Here is a 9,636-nt window from a genome sequence, read left to right as displayed (position 1 = left end):
AAGTTGTAAAAACAATGAAGACTGTTCCAAACAGAGAAGATCCATGGACAAGAGAAAATACTTATGAAGCAACTTGGAGGAAATACAAATAGTCAGTACTGCATCACAATAGTTTCCAAATCCTCCCAAGCTGAGAATACCTTTATTCAATGTCAGGATCTAAAACTGATGAGAGCAGACTTATTCCAGACTCCATAGATCACATTTTAAAATCACCTGAATAAGTAGCCAGTCTTGAGGGGCTATGCCACCTCTCAAGAGAAAACAGGATCAGATCTAGTGGAGGAGTAACAGAAGAGTGAGAAGGGGGTCACTATAGGTAAATTGACCTAATAAGAGATTCTTTCAATAGTCAGAGCATGAGAGAATGGGGTCCTGACATTCACAATCGCTCTGAGGATAACTTAGAGGGTATGTATTTCAGAGATATTTAGGAGAGAGACTCAACAGAACTGGACCACTGATTACATGGAGGTAGGCAGAAGGATAGGAAGAGGATAGGGTCAATAATAATTTCCAGATTTCCAATTTGGGGGACAGGATGAGTACAGTTACTAACAACCAATACAGGAATACAAGGTGAGCAAGGATGGCAATAAGGAGCAAAGGGATTGAGTTTATTTACGAATATGTTGAGTTTGGAAAATCTGCATTATAGCCAGTTTTAAGTGTCCCATTGAAATTTAACACACAAAGAAGTTGGGAACTCTAGGCAGTACTAAATGTTGGACATTGCTTAAATATCAGAAGAAGATATTTAGCACCACAATCTCACCCCCAACATGTCCCCACCACCAAGAGCCAGCCCCACTCCATTCTTTCTGCCCACAGAAGGGGATCCAGAGTGTTAGTATCCAGAGTCAGCCAATGTTGAATTTGAGCAGCAGAGAACTGTCTGTCACCATCTGGGAAGGAGAGAGGGGGGAGAATTTTTCACTATTTCTCCTTTTATTCCTGCCCCAGAAATCCCTTTATAGATTAAGTAAACCAGTGTTTACAGATGTGTTTGCAGCTCCTATTAGCCAGGGCTCTATCTCAAGGATGGTTAGACACTGATTGTGAAGAAATCAGCAGGCAAGGCAGGATGTTTGATGATTTCAGCTTATCATGGAGATAGACCCCACAAGGACTCCTCTGAGTCAACAGCATGACAAAAAAAAAAAAAATCCTTAAACAATTCCATTCCAATTACCAGTTGCTGAGAAAATAAAACTAAACCTCCTATTTTTGATTGATCCAAGTGAGAATCATTTAATGATTATAGAATTACGTGCTCCTAAGGGTTAGGTTTCCCGGGAAACAGACTCTGAGAACTGTGTGCAGGAGGTTCATTGGGAGTGCTCTCAGGAACCACACTGTGAGAAGGAGGAAAGCAAGAAAGGGCAGAGGGAGTGAGTGCACCATGATACCTCAGTCCAGCTCATCTTTGAGGCAAGAGAGCTGGGGCTTTGTATTCACCTATGGACGAGTCACTGGGTGCAAGTGGCTTCCAGGGAGCAGGTATGATCTAGACATGTCAATTCCCCAGTGTTTTGTTTTTTTTTTTTAATCTGAGTAAATGGTGATGGGTCTCTTTGAGGAAGGACCAGGCATGTCATTACCACATATCCTTCCCATGGTGACATAGGGTCATTTTTCGTGGGTACCCGGCCTCTCTTTTAGTCAATGGGGTTCAGATTCAAGTTTCTAGAATCACTAACTGAAATATAAGCTGAAGATAAGATTTTTTTATGGAGTACTTTGCCTCAGAAATGTATATATTATTTTTAAGAACTCAGATGTTTTTTCAGCGCAATCTCAACATAGAGAATGAAAACTGATGATCTTACATTCAGCACAAGAATTTTTTTATATGTTTAAGCCCAGAAAAAGAAGTCTATGCATTACATTTACATGCCTATTAAAGTCTGTGTGTCTGTATATGTGTCTGTGTGTGTGTTTCAATTTTTCCCTGATGAAAAATAGTGTTTCTTTATGGAACCCCTGTTAAATTCCAGATTTTGTTACATAAAACAAATTTCATTTGTTTCTTGCACACTTCCTTTCCCCCATCATCATTCTAGACCCCAACTTCTATTTGAGTCAACAGTGAGCATGTGCACAATGTATCACTCAGCAGACATCACTGTCCTGAAATAGACACCCCTAGCTTTTGCCAGTACTGTCCATGGAAGTTATGACAATAATGCAAGGACAACCAGAATCATAGATGATGAATGATGAATTACAAATGTAATTTAAATTATGTAATAAAATTACTACATTAAATACAACAGGCCCAGTTAAATTTAACTTTCAGATCAACTACACACACACACACACACACACATATATATACACTTGTATATCAACTATATATATCTATATTATATATATAACTATATATATATATTAGTGTAATAACTAATATGTATATATTAGTGTAAGTATGCCCTATGCAATATTTGAGACATACACTAAAAATCACTTGTTTTTTATTAATATTAATTCAAATTTACTGGACATCTTGTATTTGTTTGTTTTGCAAACTCTGATACGCCTACTATATATAATCAGTAGACATAATTCTTCCACATTTCTTACTTTTACTTCTGCCCTTCAATTTTATCTGTCATTGAAATCCATGTTGCCTTTCCCGCTTGAAGAGAAGTATTAGGATCACAGAAAATACTGAAGATAACAGACAAGGGGGCACATCTGGTTTTACCATTTATATCATAGAAAAGTTGGAACCAAACTGTCTTCTCATCTTAACACTCAAGTTTGTTCAGAAGTTTAAACACTCTTGGCAGAACTTTTCTTTTGAATAACCATCACACACAGAGATATACAATACCAGGTTTTTTCTGATCTGCTCTCATGGTATATCATAAAATGAATCATCTCAAATGCTAACATCTCAACCTTTACATAATGCACAATTTTTACTACATTATCCCAAAGTGCTAAGACTTAGAATAATTGTTGATGACTGCTCTTATGTCTTTGTGTCATCTAGTCAGTTCTGGTACCCAGGCCAGACTCAGTCAAGCTTGGCTGCACTTCTCTGGGCAGCTGCTATCAGCAGGCTGTTCAGTGAGGGAGTGGTTGTGCTAGGAAGTGTCACTTGTCTGGGAGCAGGTAGGCTGTTGGCAGAGTGGAAGTAATGGAGACTTCTGTCTCCTGTCACCCATTAGACTAACTCAGAATTGGCAGGGGTCCAAGAGAGACTCAGGCAAGGCTCTGTGAGGCATAGAGTCAAAACTACCTTTTCTTCTGCATTCTATTAGCCAACACATGTAAAAACCAGACAGAGGGGAAAATGGATTTAATTTTCTGCTGGGAAGAGCTGCAAAAGACATGGATAATGGAAGGTCTAGAGAACTGGATTTATATTTCTAATCAATCTCCCCATCTTTAAATACAATGATGAACATGCAGACATTTTATGGGGGAGAAAAGAGCTTTCTCAGTGAAAAAAACCATGGATTGACTTATATCCTGCCACAAGTTTCTTATTCTGGTACCTGGTCCAGAATAGTTACCTGTCACTGTCACATCAACATCTGAACAACCTCTTATACAAAACTAAAAAGTTCTAAACCACCTTTGTTAAGTAGGTTATCCTTCATGGCTTCATGCAATTCAGAGCTTGTTGTGTTTATTGATAATATAGCTGAAAGATAAACTTCTTCCTTCACACCACCACCATATTTAGTTGAACATTTACCAAAAGGGCTACTATTATGTTTACATTATCTGTGCTTTCATCAGGAAAAATTGAGAACTATGTCACTAGCTGTACTTGTCATATTGGTGGTACTTCAGTATACTTCTTGCTTCATATTCACCCAGCATTTCCAAGGACTATATCAATACTATTTTTCACAAGTATCACCTTGTAGTCTAACCTCCTAAAGTTCAGCTTTATTAGAAGACAGCAAAGTACTAATGTTTAGATGTGTAATATTAAACATCTGATACTATTGTCTTTAAATTCCATATTTTCTCTAATTTTTTTGTTGTTTGACAAATTCTTCATTTCCTGTGTGAAACCACCTAAATGTGTTTTTTTCATATTTACACATTTTCTTTCTTTTTGTTTATTTTTTGTTTATTTTTTTCCCTCAAAATTTCAATGTAATTTATTGTCAAGTTAGCCAACATACAGTGTATACAGTGTGCTCTTGGCTTCAGTAGATTTCCATGATTCATTACTTACATACAACACCCAGTGCTCATCCCAACAAGTGCCCTACTCAATGCCCATCACCCATTTCCCTTCTCCCCCGCCCTCCCGCCCATCAACCCTCAGTTTGTTCTTTGTATTTAAGAACATCTTATGGTTTCTCTCCCTCTATGTTTGAAACTATTTTTCCCCTTCCATTCCCCCATGGTCTGCTGTTAAGTTTCTCAAATTACACATATGAGTGAAACATATGATATCTATTTTTCTCTGACTGGCTTATTTCACTTAGCATAATACCCTCCAGTTTCATCCATGTTACTGCAAATGGCAAGATTTCATTCTTTCTCATTGCCAAGTAGTATTCCATTGTTTATATAAACCACATCTTCTTTATTCATTCATCTGTTGATGGACATTGGGCTCTTTCCATAATTTGGCTCTTGTTGAAAGTGCTGCTATGAACATTGGGGTACATGTGCACCTATGAATCAGCACTCCTGTATCCTTTGGATAAATCCCTAGTAATGCTATTGCTGAGTTGTCGGGTAATTCTATTTTTAGTTTTTTTGAGGAACCTCCACACTGGTTTCCAGAGTGGCTGCACAAGTTTGCATTCCTACCAACACTGAAAGAGGGTCCCTGTTTCTCCACATGCTAGTCAACATCTGATGTTTCCTAAGTTGTTAATTTTAGCCATTCTCACTGGTGTGAGGTGGTATCACAATGTGGTTTTGATTTGTATTTCCCTGATGATGAGTGATGTTGAGCATCATTTCATGTGCCTGTTGGCCATCTAGATATCTTCTTTGGAAAAATGTCTATTCATGTCTTCTGCCCATTTCCTCACTGGATTATTTGTTTTTTGGGTGTGGAGTTTGGTGAGTTCTTTATAGATTTTGGATACTAACCCTTTATCCAATATGTCATTTGCAAATATCTTCTCCCATTGTACATTACCTTTTGGTTTTCTTGATTGTTTCTTTTTCAGTTCAGAAGCTTTTTATCTTGATGAGGTCCCAATAGTTCATTTTTACTTTTATTTCCCTTGCCTTCAGAGATGTGTCGAGCAAGAAATTGTTGCTGCTGTGGCCAAAGAGGTTGTTGCCTGTTTTTTCCTCTAGGCTTTTGATGGTTTCCTGTCTCACATTTAGGTTTTTCTTCATTTTGAGTTTATTTTCGTGTATGGTGTAATAAAGTGGTCTAGTTTCATTCTTCTGCATGCTGCTGTCCAATTCTCCCAGCACCATTTGCTAAAGAGAGTGAATTTTTTCCATTGGATACTCTCTCCTGCTTTGTCAAAGATTAGTTGGCCATACATTTGTGGGTCCAATTCTGGGTTCTCTATTCTATTCCACTGGTCTATGTGTCTGTCCTTGTGCCAAAACCATACTTTCTTGGTGATTATAGCTTTTTAGTAAAGGCTAAAGTCCTCTACTTTAGGACTGTGATGCCTCCTGTTTTGGTTTTCTTTTTCAACATTACTTAGGCTATTTGGGATCTTTTGTGTTTCCATACAAATTTCAGGGTTGTTTGTTCTATCTCTGAGAAGAATATCAGTGCAGTTTTTATTAGGATTGCATGTAGATTGCTTTGGGTAGTATTGGCATTTTTACAATATTTATTCTTCCAATCCATGAACATGGAATGTTTTTCCATTTCTTTGTGTCTTCTTCAATTTCTTCCATAAGTTTCCTATAGTTTTCATAATACAGATCTTTTACATCTCTGGTTAGGTTTATTCTTAGGTATCTTATGGTTCTTGGTGCAATTATAAATGGGATAGAAACCACTTACATTTTGAATGTGTCTTAGCTTCACTAGTCAGTGTATCTCTACAAACAGGACATCAGGGGTTTCCTCTCTCACTTTCAACCACAGCCATAAAAGCAAATTCAGATTGCACAACATTATGAAGTGAATTGTACTCTGTAAAATGGTTACTTTTATGTTAGGTGAATTTCACCTCAATTTTTTAAAAAAAAACTTTAAAAAAATCACAAATTCAGTACAAGATAAATAGTACTTATGAGTAATTTGAGGGCAAACCTATTTGGTCTTCATTTTCTCAGATCACTGCCATTGTCACCAGTTGGTTTACAATGTGTGTCTTTTCTTTTTTTTATTTTAAAAAAAACTTTAACGTTTGAGAGAGAGAGAAAGAGTGTGAGTCAGGGAGGGGCAGAGAGAGAGAGAAAGTGAGGGAGATGCAGAATCCGAAGCAGGCTCCAGACTCTTGAGCTGTCAGCATAGAGCCAGACATGGGGCTTGAAACCGTGAGATCATGACCTGAGCCAAAGTCGGACGCTTAACTGACTGAGCCACGCAGGCACCCACAATGTGTGTCTTTTCTTAAGAAATAATCCAATAAAATTTTTTCCACTTTCAGTAAATTAGGATTAAAAATAAGTAATATGAATTTCACTTAGTTATGTTAACACTAGCTTGATTTTAAATTACAATGATTGTGGTTAATGTTTTGGCAGATTCAAGAGCGAAGTATAGGTATCAGCTGCTCAGGTCTCTGTGACCCTGAAGATGCAGGAAGGAGTACCTGACCTTCAAGGTGTCCCATGCAACACTAAATGAATGCCTTCAGACTTCTCCAAAAAACACTGACTGAGACACAAGCCATGTCACCATGGTTGTGGCTGAGCTGGAGAAGATCTTAAGCAGCTGCCCAGGTGAGGAATCTGTGGTCAGCCTTCTGGATGGCACAGTGGAAAAGCTGAGCATCCCCAAGGCAGGTGGTGGAGTCCATCCAAGTGAAGGAGGAGAGTACCAAGCTGTGCAAGCACAGAATCTAGCACCTTAAGGAGCATAGCAGCAACCAGCCCCTGGCAGCCAGCATGAGGAAGAGAAAGCACATGGACCATACAATGGCGGGGCACCTGTTTTGCTGCAGCTACATCTCAGTGAATTAGCACACCAGAGTGGCATAGAGAGCTGGTTGGACCCAGCCAAGGTGGCTGATGCTGAGCCAGAAGTTCCAGTACAACTACCACCTGCACCAGATGGGAAACAATTCTGTGTTCACCATCACACCAACCTCTCAGCCATAAGGACACCACAATATTCCAAGGGGGACGGCAGCTTCAAGAGCCCCCACTGGCCCATGTGCAGCCACTCTCTGAACGAGCAGGCATAGCCCCTGCCCCTGGCCCACTGCGCCAACTCCCACCTGCTCTGCAGACCTCAGACATCTCAATGATGGAGAACAACCGGCCCCCAAGGCTGCCCAACGACTATAGCTACAACCCTTTGCTGTCTGTCCACCAAGAACCAAAGAAGTGTTGCACTTCTCACAATCCAAGAAAGTGTACATTATGTAGGCACCCCACACACACCTGCGTGTCCCATGCCCTCGCACTCCAGCCTGGTCTGCCTACCTGTGTTTCTGTTTCTTGTGACCCAAGATCAGTGAGCGATGGTAACTACTCCTAGAAAGAGAGGAGTCAGATCAAGAGCACATCTGTGCTTGGAGATGTGTTTCCACTGGTAGAATTCTGAAGGACTCGTGAGCTACTTGATGCCTTCCCTTTCAGAGAGAGACTTTCCTGCCTGGGAGCTTCCACCACTTCAGAAACAAAAGTCAGTTATTTCCTGCACCCCTGAACCTTGTGTCCTCCTTCTGTTGGCCCCTCCTTCCCATCACCAACCAACATGCCAGGAAGGGTGGCAGCCATGCCCAACGAGCATGCCCTGGAGAGGCATCCATCAGAGTTGCGTCCTTGGGACCTGGCTTTGGGTGTGCCAGGTTCAATGTCAGGTCATTCGTGCCACCTTATCTCCTCCTTGAGAATGTGTTCACATGGAAATCCACTGGGCAGAGTTCTGCAGAGAACTTTCCTGCCTATGGTTCCCTAACTGTAGATCTAATGCTGATCCTTACAGTAACTTGTAGTTCAATTGAACTAAACACCTGTGACTTTTCAAATCAAATGATCTACTGTAGTTTACAAAAAACCATACGGTAGAGGTTTGTATTTAGCACTTATTTTTGCATGTTGATGTTGATTAGTTAATAAACTGTAAATGTAAAGCATAATAAAAAGATTTTCTATTTCTTGAAAAAATAAATTACAATGACAGTAAAAAAAAAAACAAATGTTATGGACAAAATGTTTCCATTTTCTCAGATGCATGAGCATGCATTGTAGTTGAGAAATCACCCTTAAAGTTCGCACACTGTAATGTGATCCCTATGTACATGGCTAGCCTGAAGCTCACACTGTAAGCAACTTATCCCCAACTCCTGAACTGGTCAATACCTACTCACTGAGACAATCCCCTGAATACACATAGGGTTGTTGGGAAACATAGTGTCACGTTTCCATAAAAATTTCTAAATATATATATTCCATTTCTATGCTTATATCCTCACTTGGAAATAACAGTTACCAGACTTTGAGTAGAACTTGATAAATGGGTTTTTGAAACTGGTCTAAATAAACTGCTTTGGAGGAGGTGCCTGGGTGGCTTGGTCAATTGAACAACTGACTCTTTATTTCAGCTCAGGTCATGATTCAGGGTTGGTGGGTTTGTGCCGTGTATGGAGCCCCCCAGTTGGGCTCTGCACTAACAACACAGAGCCTGCTTGAGATTCTCTCTCCCTCTCTCTCTCTCTGCCTCTCCCCTGTTCGCTCTCTCCCTCTCTCTCTCTTAAAATAAACAAATAAACTTTTATAAAAAACAAACTGCTTTGTGAATACCTTAGTAGGTCCCTTTGCTGAGGAATTCTCAGTCTTTAACGTATTACCAAACATTGGAAATCTGCAAGAGAAAAATGGAACATGAAACATCTCTCACATTTATTCAACCCCAGGATTTTATTTTTCGCTGAGCATCTCACACTACTAAGTTTTCTATGCAACAGACATCGGGAGGTAACACATAGTCATGTTCAACACAGACATGGAGTCCAAAAACCCCTGAACCCCATTGCTCACTGCTGCTTGCTCTCTCTCCAGGCAAGCCAACTTTATTCCAGAAGATAAAATGGAAACAAGGTACTGCCACTGAGTGTCTCAAAACTGATTAGAAGTTTGTCTGACTTTCTTCATTTGTGTGTTCAATCCAGCCAGTCATGTGTACGGACACCACTGGTTTTTCCATTTGTGAGTAGGATGTTTTTTTTTTTTTTTCTGGTTACTTGCATTATGTATCGCCTCCTTGGTGGCTCCAACAAAGTAACACAACTTAATTTTCCTTGTCTATGGTATGCCACTTACACCCACTTAGTTATGCTTGTGTCATTTGATTAAATTGAACATCCTTGCTGTCTCTATACATAATAGTGATGGGTAATCACATAAAAGCCTCTTTCACAATCAGACTTAGATATAAAAAAGCAACATGTTTAATAAGATCCATTGGATTTAATAAAATAAAAAATAGTGGGAGCCTTCGATATTATAAAGGCCTTACTTTGCAAATGAGAACAATGAAGAGTAGAAGGATGAAGGGCTTTG

The 9,636-nt window shown here is 39.5% G+C and overlaps 1 pseudogene; it reads left to right on the top strand.

The window, feature by feature from the left end:
* The first annotated feature begins 1,402 nt into the window (after positions 1–1,402).
* On the top strand, positions 1,403–7,829 carry LOC109501094 (annotated as a pseudogene).
* Positions 7,830–9,636: the final 1,807 nt, after the last annotated feature.

This window comes from Felis catus, chromosome B3 (genome assembly GCF_018350175.1).
Source record: "Felis catus isolate Fca126 chromosome B3, F.catus_Fca126_mat1.0, whole genome shotgun sequence".
NCBI classification, from domain to species: Eukaryota; Metazoa; Chordata; class Mammalia; order Carnivora; family Felidae; genus Felis; species Felis catus.
Note: the sequence above shows the minus strand (reverse complement) of the source record. Positions and strands in the feature narration are given on the sequence as shown.